The sequence below is a fragment of the Meles meles genome, chromosome 1 (assembly GCF_922984935.1).
Source record: "Meles meles chromosome 1, mMelMel3.1 paternal haplotype, whole genome shotgun sequence".
Classification (NCBI taxonomy): Eukaryota; Metazoa; Chordata; class Mammalia; order Carnivora; family Mustelidae; genus Meles; species Meles meles.
The window spans coordinates 67,906,355-67,927,492 of NC_060066.1; the positions used below are offsets into that span (position 1 = coordinate 67,906,355).

Below are 21,138 nucleotides of genomic sequence, written 5' to 3' on the forward strand. Positions count from 1 at the left end.
CAGCCACACAGAACCAAAAGGCAGTGCAATGAAGAGCGACGGGTTTGTAGTTCACGGTGCTCTTCCTCTGTGGGGAACGGGGAGAGGGTTGTGGATAGGGACTACATCTCACTCTGTTTGGTTTCCTCAGCACCGTGCATAGCCCTCAAGCATACACCAGGTGCCTAATATTAATAAATATTAAATAAGAGAATAACAGGATGAATGGACAGATGGCACAGTTTCCTGATCTCAAAAGGAGATTGCTCTAATTAAATAAAATTTTAACAGTAATTCAGACCTGAGATTCTAGGCTTCTACCATTTTCTAAAATAAATGAGGGCACTGACAGGCATATTTACTTGAATACCAGGCAAATGCTTGAAAAGGTAGGCCAGATCTGAGAATCCCAGGAACCCGTGGAGTACAGAGGACCCAGATGCTTCTCATCAGCTCACCGATGTTTCAAGCACAGTGCTAAGTGCCAGAATCCCATCTATATAACCTAGAACATCACAGCTCACAGGCCTGCGTTTTACGGATACGGACAGTGAGGCTGAAGAAAGTGCCATGACTTGTCCAAGGTCACATAGCTAGTACGTTGGACTGAATTTACTGCTGCTTACTCATGAAAGGTGATCATTCACATTTAAGGCAGAAAACTGACAGGCATCAGCCTGAGCCAGAATAGGCCTAATGGATTCAATGAACGCTAGGCTTTCTGTCTTGCAATGAAGACCCAGCGAGTCTATAACATGGGGAGCCAAAGATGAACTGAAAGAGATCACTGCTCTAAGACCAACAAGCGCTAGCTTATAATGCCAGTCCTACTTTCCCAGTGCTCCGGGTCCTCACTGACTATAGAGCTGCCTATGCCCCCAGCACTCACTGAATTCAGCTTACAGGTAGCTTCCATTGGATCAGGAGGTAAGAGGGCCTTTGGAATTATCATCGCATGTCTTCCGAACTTCAGATGGAGCTAGCGTTTCACAGCTCCAAGGGCTCATCCCTATGAGGGCTCACCTCCCAGTATCAACTGCTGGCGATCTGAAACACCGTTACTGAACGTCTGCAGGTCTGTGCACAAAATGAACAGTGCACTGGTAGAGGAACCTTTATTTTTCTGGTGAATTTTTAACACCATTGAGGTGGAGAGAATGAAAAACTAGGGGGCTTTCGACCTGTGAAGCTCTTCTATCTAGACACTGCAAACCACCCCTGCCAGACCTCCTCCCCTACACCAGCAGTGGTGGCGGGGCACAAAGGAGGCACTTATTTCAAGTGGCTAAAGGAACAAATGTTATGGAAGATCATCTGGCCTGCCCACGAACTACCCCTGGAGGTACCCAACTAGAGGTTTTTTCCCACTTCGCAACAAACTTACATAAAACACCGCATAAAGCAAGATGATGCAGGGACTTCACACCAGTACCTGTCTTTTTCTTTTTCGTTTTCCTTTTCCCTTTCCTTTCCTTTTCTTCTCAAAACAAGTCACCAAGTTAATAGTAACATCTTATACTGGTCCACTTGGGAGACTTCCAAAGTGCGAGCCCTAAATTGTCTCATGTAGCCTGGGCTGTTTATTTTAGACACTTCTCCTCCCATGAATCATCCACCACATTACCATTTCGTAATGCTGAGGAAAGAGAAGCAATCATAGCTCGTGCCCATCTAGGCACATTACACAATTCATACATGGTGCAATCACGAAATGGGATTTACTCAGTCTGCGGCACTGATGTTGATGTGGCTCAAACCTAATTTTCTAGAGGACAGCACAATTCTCATTGATTTGGGAAGATGTGTTCACATTGTCTTGCTTTGCAGACTAGCTCCTCCAGAGCCCAGGCAAAAACAACCTCAAAACATTAAAACACCAGTGAGGACAGTACAAGCTCTCTCTTCTTTCTTAAAAGCATGGGAATGACCTCACCGCCATGCAGGCCACATTCTGACATGATAGGAAATCATGTAACATGGCCCTACCATATGGTGCTGAGTAATCAGAAATGTATAAAAGGATTCCATTATCGGCCCCAAATAATTTACCTCTCTGCTCAACTGCAAAAATTTGGCATTTCATGTACACTAAAGTGAAATTTCCCTGAGAAACTACTGAATTTACTGTACATGGCTTAAGGGCCTAAGCAATTTCACCACAGCTATATAAGGGTCCCCTTTCATAAAAATTTTTATCTGTGTTTGTTTCTGTGCTTCCCTGCACAATCTCTAAAATGTAATGCGAAGTTTATCCATACAGTTGCCAAATATTGATCAGGTGTCATGTTTGCAAAATATTCTTTTTATATGGAAAAGACATGGGTGAAAAGGCTCTTGCCCTCAAGGAGCTCACAGCCTCGAAGGCGAAAGTAAGACACAAAACATATCCACTCTAAAAAAGACAGCCTCTTCAATAAATGGTGCTGGGAAAACTGGACAGCTATATGTAGAAGAATGAAACTCGACCATTCTCTTACACTGTACACAAAGATAAACTCGAAATGGATAAAAGACCTCAACGTGAGACAGGAATCTATCAGAATCCTAGAGGAGAACTTAGGCAGTAACCTCTTCGATATCAGCCACAGCAACTTCTTTCAAGATATGTCTCCAAAGGCCAAGGAAACAAAAGCGAAAATGAACTTTTGGGACTTCATCCAGATCAAAAGCTTCTGCACAGAAAAGGAAACAGTCAACAAAACAAAAAGGCAACCCACGGAACGGGAGAAGATATTTGCAAATGACAGTACAGACAAAAGGTTGATATCCAGGGTCTATAAAGAACTCCTCAAACTCAACACACACAAAACAGATAATCATATCAAAAAATGGGCAGAAGATATGAACAGACACTTCTCCAATGAAGACATACAAATGGCTATCAGACGCATGAAAAAATGCTCATCATCACTAGCCATCAGGGAGATTCAAATGAAAACTCATTGAGATATCACCTTACACCAGTTAGAATGGCCAAAATTAGCAAGACAGGAAACAACGTGTGCTGGAGAGGATGTGGAGAAAGGGGAACCCTCTTACACTGTTGGTGGGAATGCAAGTTAGTGCAGCCACTTTGGAGAACAGTGTGGAGATTCTGCAGGAAATTAAAAATAGAGCTTCCCTATGACCCTGCAATTGCCCTACTGGGTATTTACCCCAAAGATACAGATGTAGTGAAAAGAAGAGCCATCTGTACCCCAATGTTTATTGCAGCAATGGCCACGGTCGCCAAACTGTGGAAAGAACCAAGATGCCCTTCAACGGACGAATGGATAAGGAAGATGTGGTCCATATACATGATGGAGTATTATGCCTCCATCAGAAAGGATGAATACCCAACTTTTTTGTAGCAACATGGATGGGACTGGAAGGGATTATGCTGAGTGAAATAAGTCAAGTAGACAGAGTCAAGTATCATATGGTTTCACTTATTTGTGGAGCATAACAAAGAACATGGAGGACATGGAGAGATGGAGAGGAGAAGGGAGTTGTGGGAAACTGGAAGGGGAGATGAACCATGAGAGACTATGGACTCTGAAAAAGAAGCTGAGGGTTTTGAAGGGGCAGGGGGTGGGAGGTTGGGGAACCAGGTGGTGGGTAATAGGGAGGGCATGTATTGCATGGAGCCCTGGTTGTGGTGCGAAAACAATGAATAATGTTACGCTGAAAAGAAATTTAAAAAAAAAAAAAGTAAAGTACTAAAATAAAAAAAAAATCCACTCTGATAAAGAGTATCATTGGTGAAAAATATAGTAAGAACAGAGAAGGACAGAGCCTAGGATGAGGATCGATTTACAGGAAGACTTTTGAGAGGGGGGGAAATCATGTGTATAACTGCGTACTAGACACTAGTCATTATGTATTACTATAGATGAACAAAAAGTGTCAGTCTGCATAAAAATCAGAGAGTTATTGTGGGTAGGGATTTTAGGGATCATTCATCCAAAACCTTCTTTCTCAGTCAAGAAAAGGTAGGTTCAGAGAAGTCAAGTAAGTAGTTCAAGGACACACAGGTCTTCTGACTAACCTGATAGGAGATCCCACGTGTTCCTACAGGATGTTAAGACTCCCCGATGCACAGCCTATCACAGCTCCCTCTCTTTTACCTGCCTGCCGGTAACTCGATTCAGCACAAGCGACGCAGCCAAGAAGAGCACAGAGTTTCACCAAGCCTGTGCTTCATGTTTTAGGTTCTTTCGAAGTACAGACAGTTTGTCTCTCATTCCATCTGGAATAAAAGAGCACCAAAAAGCGAGTTGTGTTCATGACATTGCCTGCATCATTATATAGTAATGACTGACTAGGTAAAAGCTGATAATACATTAAGGTGACACGGTATCTGGATTGAGCTCCCCACCACCACTCCTGCCACAGTGAAAATGAAGTAAAAATATATAGACAGATAAAGAAAAGACCCTAATTTCACAGTACAGTAGATGTTAGGACAAGAAATGAACTTATATGTAGGAGGTCAATCTCATCTTATGGTCAGGGAATATTAATTTGCTGATATGCTTTATGCTGGAGAGTTTAAAGGAAAATTGGCATAAACGGTACCACAAAATTTCAGCCTCTCTTAAGAGGCCGAGCCAAAACAGTAAAAAGGAAACTGTTTGAGCCACCATATTTTATTACACAAAGGGCTGAATCAGAAAACTGAAACATTAATAAAATATTTTCTACATGGATTTTGCTGATGAAATAACTAGCTTCATACTTTTATGAAGATCTGATATGTTACAGTCACATTTAAGGGCAGTGAGTCCCTTTTTGTTAATACTAATAGGGATGGTTTAATTACACCCATAAGTCCCAAGATATTGCTACAATACACCAGCTGGGGACTGAAGTACCCACTCTCCACCAGATTCCTAGATTATCTGATGTCTGCCACGTAAATCCCATCAGCTTTGATTCAGGTACTTGTAGGAAGGGGCTTAGGCAATATATCTTTTGCCTTATTCATAATGAAAAATAATCACAATGGATGCATCGATTTACTTAACCTCATTCACTTTCTGGGGTATAGTTACCTACTTCCCAGGGAGAAGAAGTTAGCTTATGAACATGCTGTCAGAACACAGAGTGAGAGCAGACACAGCCCAAATACCCCAATGCTTTCATCATCAGAAGACTTGGCCCTCCTTGGGGTAAGGGAATGATCTCATTAAGTGATAAAAGCCTGCTAGGCCAATGGATAGCAATTCACAAGATGAAAAAATCCACCCTCCCCCCTGACAAAATGGCTTTCCTGAAATAGAACTGGGGTAACCAAGAATGCTTCAAAGATACGGTACAATGAGTATCCATCGTGCAGCATGTGTCTGCCTGACAAACACATTTCCCAACCCAGTGGCAGACCATGTAGTTTACCAGGGAACTCACCTCAGCTCTATACAGACCTGGGCCCAGAGCTGACCGACGGACATGAATCCTACCTCCCCAACTGTGACCACAGGGACAGACTCAGGAATGAAAACAAGTTCACCAAGATCCAGATAAAGGCCATTCTGTGGATCTGTGAGGGAAAAGTCCTCTCTACTTCTGCTAGGGCCCAGGCTAGTAGGATGTAAGCCTAGACTATTGGCAGCCATCTTTGCCACTATTTTGGGAGAACCCACTAACAAAGCCAATGACGTGGAAAACGCAGGCCAAGGAATTAACCTTTAGACCAAAGTCATACTAAGCTACATTCTTGTCACTGACAACCTGAACTGTTCTCACATCAGCAAAACTTAAAATTCATCTTCTAAGTTAAGATGGTAGCTGGCGGGGCGCCTGGGTGGTTCAGTGGGTTAAAGCCTCTGCCTTCGGCTCAGGTCATGATCTCACGGTCCTGGGATCAAGCCCCGCATCGGGCTCTCTGCTCTGCGGGGAGCCTGCTTCCTCCTCTCTCTCTGCCTGCCTCTCTGCCTAGTTGTGATTTCTCTCTGTCAAATAAATAAAATATTAAAAAAAAAAGATGGTAGCTGGCACGTGACGTGTCCTCTACTAACCCTCCATCAAAATAAAAAGAATGTACACAAAGAAAGGGAAAATCCAGTACTTAAGTACCTGTACCAGAGAATTAAAGGAAAAGGCCAAAAGATAAAGCTAGATGTTTCACTGACAGGTCTCTCTAAAAAAACAAACCCCAGCCTAGATCTACTCTACTCCTTGAACCAGAACAGCATAAGGCCATGCTGTACAATATGGCAGCCATGAGCTCACAGGGCTATTCAAACTGAAATTAAATAATGTTAAAAATTTTTTTAAAAAATCAGTTTCTCAGTCACACTAGCTGCATTTCAAATGCTCAATAGCCATGCATGGCTAGTGGCTACTATACTGGACAGTGCAGATACAGAACATTCCCATCCATCATCCGCAAGGGCTCCACTGGAGGATGCTGGCAGGAATCCTGCCCATTTCCCATGTGAGATGCAGTCACTATATTAACCAGAAAATCAAGCTGCCACCAAAGATTGATGAAGAGAGATATCCATCAAATAATTATTTATACTAAAGAAGGATGAAAAACACCTTAAACATGCAAAGGAAAAGTTTAAGGATGATTCAGGTCTGTAAAGAAATCTGTTAAAAAGGATACTTAGAGAGTGATTCTTAAAGAGATATGGGAACAAGGGGAGTGGTCCTTTTATTTTTTTTAACAGAAAATAGGTCATTGACCATATGGATTCCACAAAGCAAAACGTTTGTAGCCAAAAGAATAGGAGACATAAGCATATTGCTCATTTTTTTCCCTCTTTTTTTTTAGTTTTTCAGCATAACAGTATTCATTGTTTGTTGCACAACACCCAGTGCACCATGCAAAACGTGCCCTCCCTATTACCCACCACCTGTTCCCCCAACCTCCCACCTCTGACCCTTCAAAACCCTCAGATTGTTTTTCAGAGTCCATAGTCTCTTATGGTTCGCCTCCCCTTCCAATTTTTTTTTTTTAATAAACATATAATGTATTTTTATCCCCAGGGGTACAGGTCTGTGAATCGCCAGGTTTACACTTCACAGCACTCACGATAGCACATACCCTCCCCAATGTCCATAACCCCCTCCCCCTCTCCCAACCCCACCTCCTCCCCGCAACCCCCAGTTTGTTTTGTGAGATTAAGAGTCATTTATGGTTTGTCTCCCTCCCAATCCCATCTTGTTTCATTTATTCTTCTCCTATCGCACTAACCCCCCATGGAGAAAGACAACTATCATATGATCTCCCTGATATGAGGACATGGAGAAGCAATATTGCTCATTTTTTAATGCATTCTCTGCACCAACCAATGAGCTACATGCTTCATGTACATTATCTGGTTTAATCAAGAATATATGAGATAAAAGAGATAATATCCATATTTCTATTTCATAGGTGAGAAAAATAAGACTCATCAAGAATACATAAAAGAAGAAGACTGGATAGAAACCCATATTCATCTGACCTCAATCTCTAGCCTGTTTATCTCTGTAATTCAAAACATTAACAGAGACTGCTTCTGGGTAGAAATATTATAAGTGACTTTTTTTTTCATATTTCTTGTGTGTTTTCCAAATTCAGTAAACAAGGGATTATTTCTGAAGAAAAAAAAAATCTGGAAGAAAAATACATTGAACCTGTTTACAGCCACTACATGGTTAAAAGGAGGCTATTGTATGCAATGGATCAGTGCTGAAAACGGGTTAATTATGAACACCAGGAGCTTTCATATTCTGCTGAAACTTCTGTTCAAATCTGATTTCTCAAAGTATATTGCTAGATGTTAATGAAAACCCAAGAGACACACACATTCAGGAGATGGATAGCCAATAAATTTTCTGTTGTTTTTATAGTGAACGACTTTTTTATATCCTAACATTTTTATGCCAGCTGTGAAAAAGATAAATATTTATGACATTCACCCAACTCCACAGTAACTACTAAGTTGCTTGTGTTCTCACTCTCGTTTGAAATGTGCATATTTCAGAGGCTGGGAGTCAAGGCTCAACCCTAAAGGAGAACGCCATGGAACGCTGTCATTTACAGACACTAGACCCACTCATCGGACTTACTACGGGGACTTGCCTGGGCAGCAGGACGTCACAGGCTTCACCAAGGCAGCTGTAGGGCCAGTCACACATAAATCTCAGTGCTGCCCAGCAAACAGTGAGCAACACACTCGGATTGCCACGAACACCGGTTTTACTGAAGGTTTACCCTGTATCAGAAGCATTTAATCAAGAACAACAGAAGAGGTGATTGAGGAAACACACAGAAATAAACGAGGACCAATTCTTACCATCCAACTGTCTTACAGAAAATTTTCCTTACTAAAAATGGCCCGATTTACCCCTTGGTATATTTATTGAACTTCCATTTGAGAGCGATCTATGTAGTCATAACTTAATAATTATCAAGAATGGGCCAGAATCCACCAATGAGGGGGTTCATGAGTCAAAACCAGCCCACGGGCAAGTTATCTTTAGCCTACAAATGTTATTTTTATGTTGTTGTCCTTGTGTAACTGATTTCATCCACGTTTTTAAACTGATGGATTTCACATTTAAAAAACAGATTTCTTGGTATGCCTGGGTGGCTCAGTCAGTTAAGTATCTGTCTTTGACTCAAGTCATGACCCCAGGGTCCTGGGGTCGAGTCCTGTACAAGGCTCCTTGCTCAGTTCTTCTCCCTCTGCCTGCCACTCTCCCTGCTCCTGTGCCCGCTAGCTCACTCTCTCTCTCTCTCTCAATCTGGCAAATAAATAAATAAATAAGTCTTTTTAAACGTTTCTAACTTTTCTCAAGCTGAAAACTTGGCTACTTTTGTCTAGCACTCTCTTATGGCAACCCTTGGTTGGAGCTAACCAAGTAGCTAACCCAGGACCCCCCAACACCTCCCCTGGATTGTTCCACTCAGCAATGTCAACTATGCAGTCTTTGTGGGCACCTGGGCTTTCAGGTATGGTCACAGGAGGCCACTGAGAGACCATTAAAACACACCGTACCTGCCACATACCCATTCTCATTTCACCTAAATAAATATAACCCCATTTCTCCTTAGACTGCCCGTTCACCCCGGGGAAGAGGAGAAGGGTGAGATCTGAGCAGAAGGGCACACAAAGAAAAGGCTGTTTCACCACCAGCCACAATCTCAAGGCTAATATGGCGACCAGGTACTACCTTCACGGCCTCACCTTCCCCGGCTCTGGCCGGCTCATACCAGCTCATTCAGGTTTCACCATACATGGAGGTTCTCATCTCTACCTTTAACATGGTCCCCTGACCTAGAACGTGCCTCCTCCATGCATTTGTGGATTTGTGTCTTCCCTGGTAGACAACAGCTGCTGTCACCTTCACCCAGCACAATCCCTGAAACATATTTACAATAAGAACAACCCACCAGCAAAGCCTACCTTTTGGTGGCCTTGAATTTGAAGTTCACCTTCAAATTACTTAGCTGGGGGCTGGCAAAATTCATCCCTCAGCTAATTCTACTTTTTTTGTTGTTGTATTTAGCCACTGTGTTGTCATCTGTGTATCTGGGCTTCACACACCAATCCTCGATCTTGAGAAGAAAGCCTATCTTTTGTGGCCATTTCCACGGAGTGCACCATTGTGCCAATACCCTGCAAGGGCGCAGTGAACACTGGGTAAATGAGTGACAGGACAGAGCACAGAGTACTTCCCCATAAACCATTGACCCTTGTAATGGACACAGAGGTAACTATCCTCCTCACCATCACCCTCATCATTGCTATCACCCTTGCCACCAGCACACCATCTCCATGTGCTAAGAGAGCAGAGACCCAGGGCACACAGCTTGAGACAAGGCAGCCAGGGTCCAAATGCCTCTGTGTCTAATGTCGCTGCAGTGCCGCCAAAGGGGTGGAAGGGACCAGCATCCCAAGGACCGCGATTACTCAATGGGCTGCCGCCTACTTTTTCACACCCTCCCAATTTGAAAACAAAATGAACACAACTGCTGGTTTAGATCACATCCAAGGGAGAGTTGCTATCCTATCAGCAACCTGCACTACACCTGGCAGAGAGCTAGTTGAATAACGGACACATAATTCAATGCTGACGTCTTTACCTACAGGACATATCTCGTATCTTCTTCCTCTGGAATTTTCTATAAGTTATGGATTAATAAACTTTCCCTAAGAATGCAGCCTTACTAATCTTGCAAAATACTCAGAAAAAGAAAATATTTTATTATGCCCATGTACCGTGAATTATGATAAGCAAAGTACCATGTGTGCTGACAAGAAATAAAGTTGCTCTCTGCAGCAAATTGTATTTGTGATCTGGTTGTTTCCTCTCCAGTCAGATTTGGAGTAAACAAAATAACAACCTGTGCCTATCTGGATCTGTGAAGACAATAGGGTCTGTGAAGACAATAGGGGCCACAAAGGTCACAGCCAACTGCAACCCAGTTTCCCAGGAAAGAAAGAGAAAATTAGCACATGGTGGCATTTCTTCAAGCCCCTCCTCTTAAAGCCAGGAAAGCAAGCAAGCAAGCAAGCAAGCAAGCAGAGGCACAGAGAGAAGAGGTCTGTCATCAGTCAACTACTAAATTCTCTTCGTGATACTGAAGCCTGCCCTTTCAAAGGGAATAGCTGTGTGGCTTCAAGTAATCTACTTTACTTCTCTGAAGGTGGAGGGGTGAGGAAGAAAGGATGGTTGATGGGCACCAGGCACATTTCTAATTGTGTTGCCGCTCTCCCTATGGGTCTGATTGTGGCTGAACAATTAGAACAAAAGCATGAGTAAGAATTCATTTTCCAGTGGAGGCTCCAAGCATTCAGGGAATTGCCCACACCATGGACCTAGTTATTACTCAAACCTTGGTCTGATGGTCTGGAAAATGGGGATGGTGACACCCATCCTGTCTGTCTGATAAGATCAGAAGCTGAATAGTTTTTGCATGACTGTGAGTACGTGCGTGTGGATGTGCAACTGTGCGTGTCTGTGTGAAATGCTACAAAAGGATAAGATGACCACAGCTGGAGGGCAGATTTACCTGTATGTTCACTCACCAGCTGGCTTCCTTCATTCTGACACTTCAACATTGGAAGTCACCCAAGCTTCAGACCAAAGCAGCATGGACTGCAAAGGGAACTCAAGTAGCAGCAGCTCCACTGAGAAGCTCTTGGTGACCCCGCGACACATGGGCCAGCTCTCCAACCTCAATGAATTCTCCCCATCTATAGACTGAGTGGGCTGTTAGGCCAGTCTACCGAGGAAACCCGCTCTGGCATTCGGTGATCCTGGAATGGCTGTACTGCCTACCAGGAGCACTGGCCTAGAGCTCCCTATAATCAGGCCACATTTCCACTCCTTCTCCTTCTGTCATGTTGAAATACATGTTCACAATCCAAATTTCCTGGGTATGATGTTTTCGGAATGCAGATTTTATTCTGCAGTTTAGAAAGGCAGCATGTCGCATGTCGCATGTCACACACTTAGCTTTTAGGTATCTGGACTACCCCTAGCTAGGTTCCTCTCTCCGTAATCAAGTTCATCAAGACCTCTTGAGCCGTATGTATGACTGTTCACACTCAGGGGGATCAACAGACATGATAAGTAGTCTTGTGTCCATTCAGATCAGATCAGTTCTTGCCATGCGATGAATTATAAAAAAATACTGGGACTTTTCAGAGTCCTCTAGATTTGGGAACTGCAGAAAAGGGACTGTCACTGTTCTACTCACCAGGGTACTTGGCACAGACGTAGCTCCCCCTGGCAAGATAGAAATTCAATGCCAGGGGTCCCTCTCACAGTTCGGCAAGGGAGGTTGGATGGGACAGCATGGGAGGGCAGCTTAGAGGAGGAGCATGGCTTTACTTCACGTTCTGAAGCTCTACAATATTAGTGAACACTTTTGTAAGAGACTAGTCTCCCTGGCATCAGAACTAGTCCTTTGCCTGTTTCTCTCTGATCCACTCCAGGCCCCTTCCCCTGCACTGCTGGGTGTGGCAGGAAGCTGAGCCCAAGTCCCATTCCCAGGCTCCCTGGCCAAATGACTTCCAGTTAGGGTCAATCAATGGGAATGCCGGGCAGGAGACAGGAAGAAAGGAGGAGGGGTAGAAACTAGGGTATCTATCTCCCTCTCTCCCTCTCTGCTTCAAGGTGGCATCCTGGGCAGTGGCCCAGTCTCCTCAATGGATCAGGAGCCAGACTGGCCCCAGGTCTTGTTCCTCAGACGAAACAGAGTGCCTAACCAGTGAAGTTCTTTGCTTCACCGCACACTCCAAAACTAGAGACAGCTCTCAAAGACCCTGCCACTGGAACAAGGTGACTGACTGCTACAAGGTTTGAGCAAGTCCTTGGAGCCCCATTCCTCACTTCTGCATTCCCATTGGTCCACTGGGACAAAGGGCATCCCCTGCTCTGTCATCTGTGAAGGAGGGCGGAGGCTGTTCTGGACATCAAATGAGAGCATGCAAGGTACCTAGTAATTTTTTTTTGGGGGGGGGGACTCTTTAGCAGGTTCCATACCCAGCACTGAGCCTGATGCAGGACTCGATCTCACAACACTGAGATCATGACCTGAACTGAATCAAGAGTCGTATGCTTAACCAACTGAGTTAGGCAGGTGCCCCAGGCACCTAACACTTTGTAAGCAGTCAGTGAGCACCATTTTTTCTCCTCCCTTCCTAATCCCCCACCATCCAGAGCAAGAAATACAGGTGGGATATGATGAAAACTAATACATAATTAGAAAATATAGTTTTTAGAGATAGCATTTATAAGAGCAACTACAGAAACATAAAGCACCCAGAAATAAATCTAGTAAGAGTGCATAACTTCATGAAGAAAATTACAATCTATATTGAAAGACATTAAGAACCAAAAAATGGAGAGAAGTAGCATGTTTATGGCTGGAAGGACTCAGTATCATAATGATATCATCTCCCCGAATTAGACTATAAATTCAATGTAACTCCAATCAAATCTCAAGAGTATTTTTGTGTAACTTTGAAAGTATAAAATGAATATGAAGATAAAAAGCCAAAAAAAGAAAAAGCACCAAGACATTTCTGAAGAAGGACATTATGGGGATCTGTCCTGCCAAATACCAAGATTTACTATAAAGTTATAATAATAAAGAAATGTAGTCTGGGCAAAGAGTAGACAAAATATACACCTAGAAACTGACCCTAAATGCCTCGATGACTCTTTTCTATACGGAAGAAAATTAGGAATAAAATAAATTGCTACCTCACACCATACATACTCTCTCTCTCTCCACGTGGATTACAGAACTTAATGTGAAAGGCAAAACAATAAAACTTTTAGAAGATAATAAAGGAGAATATCTTTAGGACATCAGGATTAAAAAAAAAGACTTTCTTAAACAAGACATAAAAAGTACTAACCATCAATGAAAAGATTGATAAATTCAACCACATTAAAATTACTAAGTTAGATAGCAGAAGGTTGGCAAGACCCCAACTTCTATGTGGCTTATAAATCTATTCAGTTTCCCAAAGGAATAAATCACAGTAACCTTTTTGCATTCACTATGTTCTAAAAATACATACCAGAGCTCAGATTCAGCATATGGTTGACCCATCTTTGACTTCATCCACAATTGGATTACCGGCACTTCTGGTTTAATTTTAATGTCTGAATGGTTGTGTTCTATATTTAGAACTTTTGTGAGCATGCATATAATTTTGCTCAGAATGTGTCCTCCAATTCAAGACAAGCACCGCCATGTGCCGTCCTCCTAGCCCATGGGCATCTGTAGGCAATCATGTGGGCATGGCAGTCTATGGCATTTCTTCCTGACCCTCCGTGTGCTGTCTGCATTGTTGAAGGTCATTCGAACCCAAAGCTGATCCTCATTCTATCTCTTGGAATTTTACTCGTGCTCCCAAAATTACTCAGAGAAATCAGTACTGGTGAAATCAGAGGAAGAAAATCATGCGGGTGGACTGTCAGCCATGATCAACATCCAGCCCCATGGGAAAAGCTAACAACCACGATTTCATATGAAATAAAAGTCTCCCCCCACTGAGACTATGGATCTCCCACTTTATTCATCCTTTCATTCTTTCTACCATGTATCCCTCAGCAATATTCCAACATTCACTGCACGCTGACATGTAAACAGGAGTAATTCAGGAATACAGGCTAGGATAACATAAAAGGAAAATATGACAAGTTTCAGATGGAGATTTTTCAAGATGTCCCTTACATATATCAAGAGAGATTCTTGTGTTGGCATGACTGTACCTAAGGTCATACCCTGCTACTGGCAGTAAGTTATTTCTTGGGGCCCTAAGTATAAACCTTCAAAGTACTTGGTGTCTGGGTACTGAGTAATTAATTACATTGTAATTTACAAATATCCTTTTTGATTGAAAGCACTTGGAGTTATTTTTCCTGTAATGGAAGTAGATAGCTGTTTTACTGAATCACCTATTTTAATAGGGCAGATTTGGGCAAGTAGTTATCATTAATGACTCCAAAAGATGTCAAGAAAACATGAAAAGGACTTATAGTCAGTAGTTGTTACTATTCACTTACAGATCCGGATTATAAAACAAAACAAAAATGAAACAAAAAAAGTTTTCAAGATCTCTGATCACAAAGAATTTCAATACTGTTAATGAAAAATAATTACTTTTCCCCAATCTTCGTTACCACGTAAACTTAATATACTCCATGAGAGTGCACACATTTAGTTAAATTCAATTCAGCAGAAATTTATCGAGCATCTACTACATTCCAAATACTGTTAAAAGGAGAAGTCATACTTCCTTCTTCTGAAGAGCTTATAAACGTCCTTTATTCCAGGAACAGAACAACAATTCCTGGACAGAACAACAATTTCTTTATTATCTCTGTAGTGACAAGCTAGAAACTGAATGGGAATTCAAAGGAATTCTTTGTCTTCTAAAAAGAATATTCCAAAGAATTATATGGTATCATAAACACCAAATTAAGGACGGTGGTTACTTCTGGCAGAAGGGAAGGAGATATGATCAGGGAAAGGAGTCTTCAACTGTATTTACATGGCTCTATTTCTTAAGTTGGGTGTTCTCAGCTTTTTTTTGTGCTGCTTTTTCTTTCTTTATTCATAGTTTTACTCTATTTTTTTTTACTTTTTTGTATGTCTCACATATACTATACTACATTTCAAATCACACATACTACTTTTATGATAAAATTAACTCCTTTTGGAGCTCCTGGGTGACTCAGTAGGTTAAAGCCTCTGCCTTCAGCTCAGGTCATGATCTCAGGGTCCTGAGATTGAGCCACACATCAGGCTCCCTGCTTGGCAGGGAGCCTGCTTTCAACTACCCCCCCCCCCACTCTGCTTACTTGTGATCTCTGTCAAATAAATAAATAAAATCTTCTAAAAAAAATCAACTCCTTTTTGTAAAAATCCTAAGTGATTACCTACAAACAAATTCCCCACTCTAACTCATAAGACACTTTTTAAAAAGGGCTCCTTGAAATGAGGGGGCCTCTGGCAAGTGAGTTTAGAAGACCTTAATGATTTCAATGAGCTTCCTTGCTTGCTTGCTTTTACTTCTTACTGAAGTTTTAATATGTCAGTAAATACCATGTCTTAGCAAGAGTGAGTTATGTTTTTCAATGCTTTTCAAACTTTGGGGGACACAGAACTTTTTTCCTTCTGTATGTTCTTTCTTTTAAAATACTCATAACCATCTTGGGGAACCCTAGTGTTCCTTGGAACACAATCTGGAAAATGCTCTACAAAATAATCCATTTCAGTCACATATTGTACACTACAGCCACACCCAACTTTGCCTGTCTCCAAACCAATGACGAACCTTCATGCCCACCTCTGTTTGCCCACACAGTTCTCCCAGTCTGGATGCCTTCAAGACCTGAGAAATTCTTGGTCAACCTTCAGCTTCCAGCTGAAATGCAATCTCTTCTTTCAGGCTTGCCCCTCCTTTTCCTTTCTTTAGACGTAATAAATTACTCTTCTGGAAGCTTCTAGTGCCATGCAGATATTTTCTGTACCGTATCTCACACTGTGGCAGTAATTTATGCATGAGGTAGAGTGCCTAGATGGCAGAGACTGCACCCTTGCCCATGGTACTGTTCATAATGCCAGGCACAAAGCCAGAGCCAGATACAAACAAGGTGCTCAGGCAAGTATGTGTTAAATGGGCATGGAAGTAATGTCTATGGGCATTCCCTGAGTTAGCTTCCTCCATTTCCCAGATAGTCTCAAAGACATATTTGTAACTTTTCAGTCTTCACTAGCAAAAGTGACACTAACTGGAAGAGATAGGAACTGATCCAAAGACTGAAAGAGAGACACACTCTGAGACAAAAACAAGAAGAGGCAAAGAGGGGGAAAGGAAGACTAACTGATGGGCCAACAGATCACAGTTGTCCCGTCAAGAACCAGAGACACTGACCAACAGCGAGAGTCAGAAATTGCATCTTGGAGCCAATATACGAAGTTGACTATTTTGCAAGGCTCAGTGTAGGTGGTGGACAGAGACTGCGGTTCACCTTGAACGGTCTCATCTGTCTGGGACTGCCCTCCTCTCATTTTTATCCCCTAAATGAAACAACCCATCTTGGCCATCACAAAACTTGTATCATTTTGGCTGTGAGTTGTTCTATTCAGCAAAAATTTTATTTCTGTTTTCCTTTCTCTTTATGAGAATCCCCCACTGGTATTGTAGATTGGTTATATGTTGGGTTCAAATTAAAAAATAATAATAATAATAATAATAAAAGCAAGCTGACAGTTTCTCTCCAATAGTATATGCTGCATATTTCATGAAATAGAAGCCGGAAGAGTTTTAGGATTCCTGAACCAAAACCTTCCCATATCTGAAAACTAAGTGGAAGAAAAACACAAAGAGCATCTCACAGAAAAAGAAACCCAATCATTTGTTCATTTGCTCTCCAACCTAAGGGAGGTGTTCAAGTCATCAGCTGCTCTGTGTGTGTGTTTAACATGGGTTCATATCCCGATGTGCATTTCATAGATTGAGTTTAGTGCCAGTTTTCATGGATATTAATGTACTTATAAGAGGAGGGGTTTTCTTTTCCTATTGGACACATTTTTCAGTACAGAACATCTGACTGGCTCCTGCTCCTTGTCTGGCAACACTCCCCTTGCTTCAAGGTTTGTTTATACTTAGGCTACTTCTCTATCCTGGTATGGGAGGCAATCTGGCCCAGAGGAAAAAGCAGTGGACAAGGATCCCAAGAATTCTGGGTTCCAATGGTGTCTCTCAGCCATTATGTTTATATGTTTCCTTTAATCTGACTTGTTTTCCAATCTGTAAATGGGGAGAATTGACTATTCTACTACTAGAATCCAATCAATCAAACAGTCACTTTATTTTCCTCAAAACAGTTTCTGAAAAGAGCAATTCCATGGAGAGTTTAGCATTATGTGTACTTCCCAATTCCCTTCACATAGAAGGTAAATGTTCAAGGTAATATTTCCAATGACCTAGAAAAACAAAAACAAAAACAAAACCCAACAACAACAAAACCGTTCTCTGAAATCCTGAACTATATCTCTTTCTCCCTACCTCCTGTTTAGGAAAAAAATAAAAACAAAAACAGATACTGTTAGGATACTTAGGCCTTGGGATATCAATGACAGAGACCTTTGTATTATGATTGTATTATGAAAAGGAAGAATCTGGCTTTCATTTGAAGGGTGACACAGAGCTAAGTAACATTATGTACTCACTTCTGTTCTAAGCACTTGGTGTTAATTCCTATAATTGTCTCCACAGTCGTAGGTGGTGGGTACTGTTGTTTTATTATCAAGGACACTAAAGCATGGAGAAGTCAGAGAGAGGTTGGTCAAGTCCACACCGCTGGCAGGGCTGGAGGAACTAGGGTCTGAACTCAGGCACTCTAGCACCCAAGTCCAGACTTCTAACTACCTGTTATGCCACCTTTTAATTTTAAGAATCTCTGCTTATCACAGTTGGTAACAGACAACAGCAGTAATGCAATTTCTGTATACCTACTTAAAGAATACTTTGACAGCACAGATAGATGTGAACATACTGACCAATACCTATCATGAAGTCCCAAGTGTTCAAAATGTTCTACCATCAGCCCAATGCCCTGTTGATAACACAATACTCATTTTGTTTTAGCATCTGAACCTTGGGAAAAACCTATTAACTTGCTCCTGCCTGAAGTCTATTCCATTATTCCCTGTTAAGTTTTACAACCACCATGAGAGATAGCTGGGATCACCCCTCCACACAGAGGCAAGTGTGTGGCCACACAGGCCCAGGAACCAGAAAGCCTGGATTTAAATCCCAGTTCTAGGGGCACCTGGGTGGCTCAGTTGGTTACCTGTCAACTCTTGACTCAGGTCATGATCTCCAGATTGTGAAGATGAGGCCTACATGGGGCTCCATGCTGATGATGGAGCCTGCTTAAGATTGTCTCCTCCTAACCTTGCCCTCTGCCCCTCCCTGCTCATGCGCACTCTCTCTAAATAAATAAATACATTAAAAAAAAAAACACCCTAGTTCTATACCTTATTGGCTTTGTGACCTTGGACCAGTTACCATCTCTGTGGGCCCCAGTTTCTTTATTAATCAAAGGGGAACGAAAATATAACTATCAACCTATGGTTACTCAAAGATTATTCATGGCTTTTAAAGATTAAATAAACTAATGCATGCAAAGTGCTTAAAAGGGTGCCTGACTCTTAGTAAGTGCTCCAAAAAGGTAAACTATTCCTTTTTTTTTTTATTAACAGTGTTAGGGAACGGAGTCTACCACCCCTCAATTAGACAGAGAAAACTCTCGATAATGCAAGTCACACAGCAAGGTTTATTTGACAAGCTTAAGCTTGGGCCCAAGTATACCCGACACAGCGGAATAGGGACTTGGACACCAAGGCTAGTTAAGGCAGGGGTTTTTATGGGTCATTACAAGAGGCTTGGGGGCGGGGGGGTTTTTCTGCAGTAGGCTGATTAGCTGTTGCGGGTCTAGTTACAGGGTTAGGTACTTTCTTGGAAGTGTTTACAGGGTTAGGTATAGCGGTTTTTCCTGGAACTGTTTACAGGGTTAGGTATTCCTGTTACTAAAGCAGGGTGGGGGTCTCTGGAACTAAAGCAGGGTGGGGGAAAGTTCAGCTCTTAGGCCTGAGATGGCTGCTCAAGCTAAGATGGCTGTACTTATGCTAACCCACTCTTACAATAGAAGAGGTGATTGACCAAACATCACATAGTCAGGATTCCATCCTGGCCTTCCAATGCCAAATATCCTTTCTCCTTAGCAGGACTCCTTCCTGTGACCAAAAGTTACCATTCTCCTGAAGTCCTGTTATCTGTCAAAGGGCCCAATGAGATAGTTTCCCTATCAAATTGCTTGAAGAGCATACAATGTAGATAATACCGTCCTTGTTTTGCAAATAACAAAACAGAGGTTCTGAGAGGTCAAGAGATTTATCCTCAATTGCTTAACTCACCCAGTGCACATTCTTCTTCACAGTAAGCCCTAAATAATGCTGAAAGCTCCTGACAACAGCATTCAATGTAGGCAAGTTTTTAAAGTGCCATCTAAAAGATATAAACTGTGATTTTCTTGCTTTGTTAGCTTTATTAGCTTGAGAGAGGGATTAAATTCCTGCAAAAACCAAAATGTTTGACTTGAGTGAATTATCAAAATGAAATGCTGCTTCAATTAGATTCTTCATCTGCCTGCAGGTTGGCTCCAGGCATCCATATATCCACCAAATGCAATTTTTAGGAAGGGTCCTATCAGGTACCAAGCCAAACCCCCATCCCTTTAAGGGAAATAACTTTGGAGGGCAGAGGGGAGTGAAGCAGCAGATTCCTCTCTGGCCTGGGGAAGAGAACAAGAACAATAAGTGATGGCATCTCTTCCCTACAGCCTCCTACAATGGTGTGTCTTGCAAATAAAACATACTGTGAAACAGCTTGTGAGATGAGCTTCATCAACAATAAGTAACTTTTATCCAGATGAATACAACAAACATGATTAAATGTTTCAGATATTCCTATTCAGACCTTAAGCAAACCGACAAGAAAAAAAAAAAAAAAAAAAAAAAACAACCTAGTAAAAACCATCCCCTAAATCTGCTTTACGAAGAGATTTAATTGCCAACTTGATGCTTAGAACTGAATTCCCACTTGATAGTGGCACTGCTCCCAAGAAGACTTTAACAACAGGTTTGCACTTCCCACCTGGGCCTCTGCTCTCATCCCTGCTGATCCCCTCAGAGTCGCCAAATAGTTACAATGTCAGTCTTTCAAATCAGGGCATTTTGAACGTCCTAAATCTTTATGAGGACCTCTGTGTACTGAAAAGAACAATAGCACTTCAAAAACTATGTCTGTGAGTTCTTCAATACTCCATTTGAATGCTGGGGTTTCAATCAAGGACATCAGCAGACAACTTCTGATTGTTTAGAATTGACTTTTACACAGCACTGATTAGGTTGCCCTTCTCAATAGGAAATCAAGAAAATCTTTGATCCCTTTCAGATTCCAGAATTGTCACCAAGCCCTGCCAGGATAGGAAGTGAGAGAGATGGGGGAGGGGGTTGCTGTTAAGTGTCCTTACTCCAGCCCAGCTCTCCTCTCCCTCGCCCCCACCCACCTGCACATGTATCTTCTTGCCTGTTCAATTCAGGATTCCCATCCATAACAAAAACAATGCGCGCTAATTCAGGGGGTGGGAATGGTTTATAATTTTATGGATTTCCTGAAGACCTCTAATTGGCACATAAATGCACAAACGTGAACCGGATAATTAGGGGGTTCTGAACGTAAGCCACCTTTAATTTATATGATTACTTGAAAACATGTTAAGTGTTATGAAGTGTCAGCGGAACCCCCACAAGGCCTTTATTCAAAAACCATCAACACAGGGCGCCTGGGTGGCTCAGCGGTTTAAAGCCTCTGCCTTTGGCTCAGGTCATGGTCCCAGGGTCCTGGGATCCAGCCCTGCATTGGGCTCTCTGCTTGGCGGGGAGCCTGCTTCCTCCTCTCTCTCTGCCTGCCCCTCTGCCTACTTGTGATCTGTCTGTCAAATAAATAAAATCTTTAAAAAAAAAAAAAAAAAAAAAAAAAAAAACATCAACACTGTGAAAGTGCGTGGAACCCGCCAGCAGGAGGGGAGCAGGAGGGCAGGAGACGCAATAGTGGATCCTCGCTCCGGTCCCGGTAACTCGCT

General features: G+C 42.2%; 1 protein-coding gene across 1 annotated transcript in view; it reads right to left on the reverse strand.

Moving 5' to 3' along the window:
- Positions 1 to 21,138, reverse strand: part of LOC123945468 — a 40,569-nt gene that overhangs the window by 17,117 nt on the left and 2,314 nt on the right. The gene's annotated exons all lie outside the window — the stretch shown is intronic.